The sequence below is a fragment of the Vitis riparia genome, chromosome 10 (assembly GCF_004353265.1).
Source record: "Vitis riparia cultivar Riparia Gloire de Montpellier isolate 1030 chromosome 10, EGFV_Vit.rip_1.0, whole genome shotgun sequence".
NCBI lineage: Eukaryota > Viridiplantae > Streptophyta > Magnoliopsida > Vitales > Vitaceae > Vitis > Vitis riparia.
Window position 1 is genome coordinate 19,626,244 of NC_048440.1, and position 10,760 is coordinate 19,637,003.

At 31.5% G+C, this 10,760-nt stretch overlaps 1 pseudogene; it reads right to left on the reverse strand.

Moving 5' to 3' along the window:
* Positions 1 to 344: 344 nt before the first annotated feature.
* LOC117923190 lies at positions 345 to 7,328 on the reverse strand (annotated as a pseudogene).
* Positions 7,329 to 10,760: the final 3,432 nt, after the last annotated feature.

Sequence of the window (10,760 nt, forward strand, 5' to 3'; positions counted from 1 at the left end):
ATTATTTTAGTTTCTATTTTTAAGTTGTCAAATCCTAGAAGATTCATCTGTTGTATTATTAGGAGCTAGGGTCTATTTAGCTAAGTGTGAGTATGATAAATAAGATGGAAGATAACAAAGTTTAATTCTCCCCTATTTTTATTTTCTTTTGCAATTGTTTGTATTTCTCTTTCAACCTTATTACTCCAACAAATTGATATAAAAACTTATGCATATCCAACAAGCATTCGAAGCAAAAATCAAGACTGGTTTGATATAAAAAAATAAATCATGTGGTGGGAATTGATCAGGAACCAAGAAAATAAGAGGAGTCACACTTCAACATAACTTTCACCTCTATAACATTAACGAGGGTGGAGCTCAATAATCGAAGCCTCATTTACGGACACGCGTGCTGAAACATTATTAGAAGAATTGGTTACCCCAAAATTGGATCCCTGTAGCAAGGGTGTCTTTGGGATCATGCTACTGTGCATGAAAAAACCAGGTGTTGAAGTTAATGGGAGAGTGAGAGAGTAACTACTAAGCATGAGAACAATTGGAGCCATGGTTGGTCTATCAGCTACATTTTCTTGAACGCATAACAACCCAATAAGTATGCATCTCATAAATCTACTTCTTGAATCGGAGTTCATTGAAGGATCTATCAAATTTGAAGTTGACCCCTTCCTCCAACTTCTCCATGCCTGCAATAGTTTGATAATGTTTACATAAAAAGCCAAATAAAAGGTTTAAGCCTTTCAATTTTGTGTGATTTACTAGTATGCTACTTCTAGGAAATGACTAATATAACATATAGATATTCATACTTACAAAGCTTATAAGGCCTTCCATATTCTCCTCATTGCCAAAATTAGTGCTCTTTTGACCATTGACAAGTTCCAAAATCAACACACCAAAACTATAGACATCAGACTTAACTAAGAAGTTCCCACGCATTACATACTCAAGAGCCATATATCCATTGTATATTGTAATTAATTAGATCAATTTTATTTTTGATAATAGAATTCATGATTATATTGGGGGATGTAATGAAGTATTTGCTAAGATTTTGAGATTGATTTGCTAAGACACAAAGATAGCTAAGTGATATATAATTTTATCAACAAAAAAAAAATAGAAAAATATACAGGGTCATAATTTTTAGCTCTACCAAGATTTTGATACTTACTAGGTTCCAGCAATCCTTTTCGTATCACCTTGAGTTTGATCCAATGAAAACAACCTTGCCATACCAAAATCTGAAATTTTAGGATTCATTTCTTCATGTAGCAAAATGTTACTGGCTTTAAGATCACGATCAATAATTCGAAATCAGGAATCTTCGTGGAGATACAATAGCCCTCAAGCAATACCTACTATAATTTTGTAATGCCAATCCCAATATAATTGTAAAGGCTTGATAGGATCTCTGTGTTTGTAAATATATGTCATTAGAAAGGACTATAAACTCTTAACTCTTTCTCAAGGTAAAGGGTTAAAAAAAGAAAAAGAAAAAACTGATTAGAAGTAAATATGAAACATAGGCGAAAGTTAAGCCATACCAAATAGAAAGTGATCAAGACTTGCATTAGGCACGAACTCATAGATGAGAAGTCTTTCTGTTCCTTCTAAGCAGAAACCTAGGAGTACTCTAACCAAATTTCTATGTTGAAGCTTGGCTACTAACAAGACCTCGTTTTTGAATTCTAGTTCTCCTTGTCCAGAACCCTTAGACAACCTTTTCACAGCTATATCTTGTCCATTGGAAAGTGTACCCTGAAATATATCACAACAAAGTATAATATTTGAGATACTTCAAATCAAAGTCTAAAGGAATTTATTTGAGTTGAGATTTTTTTCCCCTTATAATGGCAATGTTTAGTTACCTTGTAAACAGCTCCAAATCCTCCTTGTCCAAGCTTATTAGAATCAGAAAAGTTATCTGTTGCATTTCTAATAGAACCAAGGTTGAATTGCAAGGACTCCACTTCCAAAATTTCATCCTCAGCTTCACAAGGCAAGTTAACACACAAGTGTAATGAATTAATTAAGTGCATCTTTATACAGGAGTAACATAAATACAGGGGAGCTTTAATTGAAGGGTGTTGGGCTACGTTTCAATGTCTACTCAACACAAAATCTTGTATTAATAGCCGGAATTTATTTATTCCCAGTAACAAAATCTCATTCTTAGTCAATACAAAATTTCATGTATTTTTATTTTAATTTTACTTTTTAAACTTTTTGAGGAGAGTAGTTCCAGCAAAAAATGGAAAAGCAACTTTTTGAATAACAAGTAACAGGGGTAGTTCATTTGAACTTACTTTCATCTTTGTCTTTTAGCTTTCTCATTCTCAAAAGGACGCAGATGCAGGAGATGAGTATCACAGAAACAACAGTTGCTGTAACAACGATAACTACAGTTCGCGTTCTGTTACTTTTTCCTGCGAAAACACAAATTTCCTCTCATCAAATTTCCGATGCCGAATATCTAGTGAAGAGTTAGCATGCATATCATGGAATTTTGTGACACTGATTCAATCAAGTCTCTTTATTTCCTAATTAAAATTAAAGAAATTAGGAGTCGTATGGGTGAATAAGAGTGGAATAAATTTTGATCCTTAATAATGATTTTTAATTCATACCATGTCACCCTATCTATAGAATGAGCATTCATGTATCCTAAATATACTGATCTTCCACACTACAGATTTAAGGCATGGCATAGCAGATTCCAGTTCACCAAAAATAGAAGCTAGATCAGTAATTTAAAGCTTTAGGCTGCTAAAAAAATCCAGTAAAAAAAAAAAAAAAAAAAAACAAGAGTACATTCTTGTCTAACAAATTGTTTTTTTTTTTCATTTGAGTTGTACTCAAAATTGAGAGAGGGGTCTCCACCTTGATCGGGTTTCTTCCTTTGAGGAAGTTCATGGTTTCTCTTGGTGACTGTAGAGTCTCAAGTGGAGAGGAATATCTGTTCAGGGTACAAGATACTGTGGTTTTGGGGGTAAATCATATCTAGAACTCTATTGAAGATAACAGGTTTAGAAGTTGACTTCGTATTTTGAGTGGGTAAGTTTCAGTTGATTTCTCTACTCTGAATTCTATATCTGCAAACTAGAAATGATGAGGGAAGCTTATACTCATTCATCGCAGGTTTGAATCTAAAAGCAGTCGGTGATGTTTTGAAAGCATGGATGTATCAAGTGCATACCGTCTCCAGCAGTGGCATCATTTGGCGGAGGATGAGAAGAATTAGTAGGAGATGGTGGCGGTGCATCAGGAAGAGGGTCATAGAACCGATAGGTCTCGAACCTAAAGTTACAACTTGGTGCCTTATCATTCCCTCCTCGTCTATACTTCAAAAAATCGGCAACATAACTACTAAGGCCGGCTACACAGTCATCGCATTCCTGCTCGTCTAAATCAGGAGTGCACTGGACAAGTGCATATATGGTTTCTCGATTAACCGTTGAATCCCCTGTTGCATACTTTCGAAGAGCACCACCTGACGCGGCTTTTCCTCGGAGGTCATGAATCAACTCGTCCCGCTGCTGTGTGAAGCGGTCGATGTCCGGGAAATTTTGGGTGTTTCCCAGAGGGTAATAAGGCGAAGTCTCCTCTGTGCCGAATATGGGGCTGTCAGAGTATCGTAACGTGCAAAAATCGTAATACAAAACTGCCTCCTTGTAGTTGGGACATAATCGTCGAATGTCCTGGCTGGAGTTATTGATACAACTATGACATGTATCCACCGTGAGATCCCCTCTACAGAGTCCGATTCCGTTCACCTCACCAACGGAGGAATTGTAAAACCCATACTCAACTTGGGTGTTTGAGAAGGAGGTCAGGAGGCTATTGAGGTCTGCCCGGTATGTACTGTTATCGGTGTAGTTACCTCTATCTGAAATGCATTCTTCTTTAGGGAAATACTGGGCAACAGTGAATGGAACAAGCTGTATGAGAAGGCATGAGAGGAAGAAAGTTAGTTCCAAATAACTCAGCCATTGCCCCTACCTGCCCTTCAGTCTGTAGAATTGCAGAGGGACTCTTTCGTTAATGGTGCCAATGGATAGGTGAAGAACGCAGGAGTGGGTTGTTTACAAGGGTGCCATTGCTTCTACTTTTCAAACCATACGAGGTGACTTTCTTCCGCCTATGTTGAAAAAAGAAAAGTTCTATCAATGCCTTCGGTTTAGCAATATGTATCGAAAATAAAAAGATCCCTTCAAATTTAAGACCTAAATTAACTTGCAGTAGACCATCTAATTAATGGAATCAAATTAATTTTAATCAAATTTTGTTTTATTCAATTTTTCATCATTGAAAGATTAATTGGATTTATAATTTTTTTTTTCTAAAAGGGAAAGTTCTAAACTTGATTTTTCAAAGCAGAAGAATGCGTTAATCGTCTGGAAACACAAATTGAGTCTGAAACTTTGATTAATAATAAATGGATTACCTACTTTCGTACCTTTGTGTGTATTTTGATATTTCCCATGAGAATTCCTCTCAGACATGTCTTTATCAGTACCTTACAATGCTAGCAAGCAATTGATTTTTCCAAATGTCTCATATTTAAATGAGGTGGTGTCATTTGAAACTCTAGATCTCATATTTAATAATAGATGAAACAAAATAGATTGGGATTGGAGTGGTTCAAAATCAAATATGCCATTGAAGTCTGGCAGGAAATTCGGTGGGCAATTCCAGAGTGTGACGCATTCTCTTTACTTTCATTTTTTTTTTTTTTTTGGATTTTTATTAGAATCAATTTAGAAACTTTTGAAAAAGAAATAAAGTCTAAGGCTAAATTCGGGCAGGAAATTTGGTGGGCAATTAATCCTACTTAGGTATTACATTATTCACGTAATTTGAATTCTTGTGAAATAAAATGAAGACATGAAAAACATGATACTCAAATAAACCTAAAAAATATGTAAAAAAATGAGTAGTCCCTTATCCAAGATTTTTATTTTGCCAACATAAGGAAGAAAGAATTTTAGTGCTTCTAATAACGTTTTGAAAATAGTTATAAAAAGGAATAGTTTTTAAAAGTAGTTCTTTGATATTTTATAAACAAAAAATTGTTCAACAACTTAATTTGAACGTTCTTAATATATATTTTTATATTTTTTTAAATAATGTTTATATGTAATACTTTATTTTTAATATTTATATAATTATTTTTTCAAACAGTTTTTAGTGTTAGAAAAATTAGGCTAATCCAACCTATGGTAATCACCCTAGAAGAGGGTGAATAGGGTGATGATCTCTTTTTCTTCTTAAATTATGTGAATGCAAGAGATAATTATACGCAAATATATAATAAAACAATATAAAAACAATTGCATATAAATTAAGATAATAGGAAAGAGATAATACAAATACAATATTTTTATAGTGGTTCGACGCAACCCGACCTACCTCTTCTCTAGCTTTAATCCCAAGCTTGAGGTTTCACTATTTCAACGCTAACCAAGCCTTTAAGTAATACAATTAGATTATGGTTCCAATCCACCCTCTTGAACTTTTGGCTCCAAGCACCCTTTACAATCCTTAAGAGATACCCCACTCTTGAACAACCTCTCAAGTGATACTCCACACTTGAGAATCCCTAAGTGATACCTCACACTTAGATTCTTCCTCTTAAAGATATACAAATGATTTCACAAACTCTTAATACAAAACTTTAGGCTCAAATGATACAAGTAAACTAGGATTGAATGGTGCTCTAATGATATGCAAGTTTTAGAACAATGGTGTACTAAAAATATACTATCCCAAGGCTCAAATATATTTAAGAAAATTTTAGAAAGGTTAAGCTCAAGAAACAATGAATATTGAGGCATTTTTATAGAGGAAAAAAAATCAAACTAACCATTGGGGGTTCGATCGGTTGAGTTGGGGGTCGACCGGTTGACTAGCTGTTAGCATTTAATGCTTGGTAGGTGACCGTTGGACCTCGACTGCCCCTTAATCAATCTCGACCGGTTGAGGTGGGGGTCGACCGATTCCTCATCTGGTTGAACAATCGTTCTAGAAGAGAGAAAATATTTTTTTTTTTTTGCACCCCTTGACCGGTTGAGTTAGGGGTTGACCGGTTCCTCATTCAGTTCAATCGGTTGAGCCATTTTTGGCTCAACAACCAACTTTTTCAACTTAAAACCTTTTAAACAAGTTTGAAAAACATTTGACACAAGGTTTTAGTTGAAAATATGAAATCATCTAATTTTAAAATATTTAGAACAAAATAACTCTTGGATGATTTTGATGCATAAGTAAAAAATGTAATGCATAAAAATCCTAGTGTACCAACAACCTTACAAAGAGATCTAATGAAGTTTGGGTCTCGAAAAACACTTATCTTTGAGGTCTTTTTCTTTTTAATGATTTCTCTTTGACTTGATTTGTCTTTGTGATTGTCACTTTGGAAAACGTCTTGTTTAATCACACTTGAAATATAATAATTAGTTCTAAACTTTGTTTTGTTATCATCAAAACCGAGATTAACCAAACCTTTGTTTCACGTTTAGGAAATAAATGAAAATAACTAAAAATAAAATTTTCAAAACACCTTGTTTTGAGAAATATTCTTACAAATCAGTTTAAGTAACAATTAATAGTTAAACATGTTTTTTTTTTATTAAATAACAATAAACTATTTTTAAGAATAGTTCTCAAATATAATCTTAATATTCTATATGCAAATTGTAGTTATGACCAAAGAAAGAGGAGCTATGCTTAACATATTTGTAGATTCCAAAATTTATTTCAATTTTATTTTTTTATATTAATTTTGAACCCAATTTTATCATTAGATTTAAATCTCGATTACATCTAAATTTTTTGACCCACTGACACCCTTTAAATCTTAAGTTTTGTTATTTTATTTACTATTATTTTATTTTATTTTTCTTTCTTTTCTTTTTTCCCTTTCTCTCCCATACCTACCCCCATTCCCCCACGTCAAGAGACTCATCCCCATCTTTCTCTTTCTCTTTCTCTCTTCTCTCTTCTCTTTTCTCTCTCGTTAAAAGACTTATCCATGTCTTTCTCTCTTTCTCTTCTCTTTTTCCTTTTTCTTTTCCTTTTTCCTTGTTGGTATCTCTTTTGGTTCCTCCCTCTCACTCACATGTCTGCAAAAAAAAAAAAAACTTTTCCCCCCACTTTTTGTTTTCTTATTTCTTTTCTTCATTTTCCCTCAATTTCTCTCCATCCAAATACTCTTATCTTCATTCCTTCTTAATTTCTTTTCATTCATTTCTTTTTATTTCATTTATTTATTTCTTCTTTCCTCTCACCATACCCATTCTCTTTCCATCCGCCACTTTTACCATCATTGCCGACCACCATTGGCTATCGTTGATTAGTCACCACTGACCAATCACCACCAGTCACTGTCGGCTAACAATCCGGTCATCCATAGTTTTTCAAAAAATTGGTAAATTTCCTTTTTACTTTATTCTATTTTCATTTTTCATTTTTTATTTTTACTTTTTTATTTTGGTTTGCACAATAATTGTCAGATTGTGGGCATGTTTGTGGACTTCAATTTGGATTTATTTATTAATTTGGGTTCATGGATATTGTGCTTTTGGAATGTTTGATTGGGTTTATTGTTGGTGTATGTATGTTTTACTGTTATTCATGGATTTAAGGCTTCCATGTTTTCACTTGATATTGATTTGAGCTCATTTATTTTGGATTATGAGATATTGAATTTAGGCCCAATTGAATTTATTTTAATTTGAAATTTGGACTTTGGTGAATTAATAAGAAATTTGAGCCCATTTTGTTGTTAATGAAATTTGTTTGATGGATTTATGATTAATATGGATTTTGCCCATTTGAATTATTTAATTTGGGTATGAGACAATTGTGATATATTTTGGATGTTATTTTGGACTTTAGATATTAAATTGGGTTTGATTTTGATTGTGGATTTAGGCTTGCATATTAAATTGAACTTGAATTTTAGGATATTGAATTTAGGCCTAATAAAATTTATTTTAATTTATCATATTTTGGATTTATTAGATTGTGCTTGTATTTTGGTTATTAATTTGGGGATTTTGGATTAGGGCTTATAACATGTGAGAAATTTGTGTTGGGTTATATTTACTACTTTGGACTCATTTTTAATTCATGAAATTTATTGAACTGATTTAAAGTTTGAATTTTGGTTTAGAAAAATCTAGAAAATTGTTTTTAATAAAAATTAAAAAAAAATTGTTTTTAGTAACAAATGTTCAGAAATTTATTTGTATAATAAAATTTTTCCGAAATTTTGATTTTTAAATAAAATTGCCCAAAAGTTATTTTTTAATAAGATTGTCCAAAAAAATGTTTTTTTTTTCAAAATAAATCTTCTTTCCTTAATTAAAATGGGATTAAAAGTGATTTTGGTCTTTTTAAAAAATAATAATAATAATAAGAATAGGATGAGAGTCATTTTCACAAATCAAAGTTGGAAAAAATCATTTTTATGATAAAATTGAATTGAAAATATTTTCGTGAATAAAGTTTATTAATTCATTTGTAAATAAAAATCAAATTGAGATATTTTTGTAAATAAAATTGCAATAATTCATTTCCTAACAAGGATAAATAAAAATTATTTTTAATAAATTATTTTGATAAAATAAGTGTAAATAACTTTCTTGAAAAAAAAATTTGAAAACGAATAAAGTTGAATCAAATCATTTATTGAAAATAAATTGAAACTTTTTTTTTGTAAATAATTAAATTGAAATCATTAATTCAAAATTGTTTTTAATAAAATTCTTTGAAATTCCTTTAAAAAAAATCATTTTTTTAAATATCTTTTTTTAATCCGTTTAATAAATCAATTTGCATAATCCCCTTGTCATTTATTTTGTATATTCTTATAATTAGATTTCATCATTATTTATGTGTATATTGATTTTCACCATGACTTGTACATATTTATTTGTATAATTCTTTTTTTTCGGTATTAATGATTAATTAATTAATTGTCATAGTTCATTTAATTAGTTTAGTAGAAACCGTATGTATACAGGTTTATAGAGGTGTTACAACTCACCACCGTACCTTCCTAATAGATAACTTGATCCTTGAATTTGAACTCGATTTTTGCAGACACGTCATTTCCAAATAAGAGGTTACACAAAGTTTTCTTTCTTATTTTGTTTTCCCTTTAAAAAAGTAAAATAAAAATAAGTGATGACTCCAAGTCTTTTTCTAAAAATTAATTTTCACAAATAAAAAGCGAGTATTTCTATTTGAGTGGGACACAAATGAAAAATGTAGATCCATAATATTATAATTCTAAAAAAGTTGGAGAAGGAAAGAATGATATGAGACAAAGAGAGACAAGAAGTTATGAAAAATATAAATTCAAATTTTATAAACCCAAAATTTTTGGGTATTATGCATCCAAATATTAAAGCAAGATTCATAATATCAAAGGCAAAATTTTGATTTACTTAAAGATCAGTAGAATGTATGGCTTATTTGAAATGTTTATTATATGTGTCAAATATGAAAAATAAAATCTTAATCTTGGAGTAATGACTCTTAGGGAAAAGCACAAATATTTTCATGAACAAGAACATTCTAGTTTTTGTTCTTGGAGCAAATTGGTAGCATAGTTTGTTTTTAGTATAAGGTTGAACATAGGGATAACATAAACAACCCAAGACTTTGAGCTGTCGGTAGTTCGGTATTTTGTTGAACAAAACTTGAAAGGGAGATTGAAAATGAAGAATTTTAATAGGTAACATATTGATGAGATATATAGCTATATGGAAGGCATAGAACCAGAACTTTAATGGTAATGAGGCTTAAGCTAATAGAGCCAGACCACTTTCAACTATATGACGTATTTTTCTTTTAGCTCTTCCATTTTGTTTTGGGGTTTTGGGACAAGAACATCTATTTGTAACCATATGTGGTGAGATAGGATTAAACTGCTTTAAATTCACCTCCATTATTAGATTGTAGATATTATATGGGAAGATCAAATTGTTTTTCAACTAATGTTATGAATTTTATGAAGGTAGGTAGGGCTTGGTCCTTAGTATGTAGAAAGCATATCTAGGAGAACATGGAAAAATCATCAACAAACAAAAGAAAATATTGTGCACTTGTTGTAAAGTGGATAGGAGATGGTCCCTATAAATCAGTGTGAATTAAAGCTAATGGTTGAGGAGCTCAAGATTCAGATAGAGAGAAGGGTAATTTGTGGCTCTTTGCTAATTGACAAGTTGAACAAATTTCTTGTTTATGATATTGATGAGAAATGTTACAAGAATGAAGAGCTTTTATTATAATAGTAGCTAATGGATGTCCAAGTCTTGAATGCCAAAGTACAACTAAGGTATTGGAATTTTTATGTGCAGGTTGTGAAAAAGGTAGCAAGTGGTCTACCAAATGACATGGGGAACTCATACAAGCCATTCTTAAGATGACCTTGAAGGAGCATTCTCGTTGTAACCTGATCTTTGACAAGAAAATATTAAGGATAAGATTGAAAGTGTTAAAACATTGAGTCTTGTTTATTTGTTTAAAACTTTGTTCCAATTTATGTTTGACCATAGAAGTCTTTTTAAATAGTGAAGTACTTGCTCTTCATTGAAAATCAAGAGTTGTTGTTCATCAAATCGGAAAGTCACAAGTAATTCTAAAAAAGTTTGACTTGTGGCATATAAGACTTATTTGAGATATTAAAAAGGTTTGGTATCATTTTTGGACTTAAAATGCTGTAAAATAATTTTTCAAAAGTAGCAGAG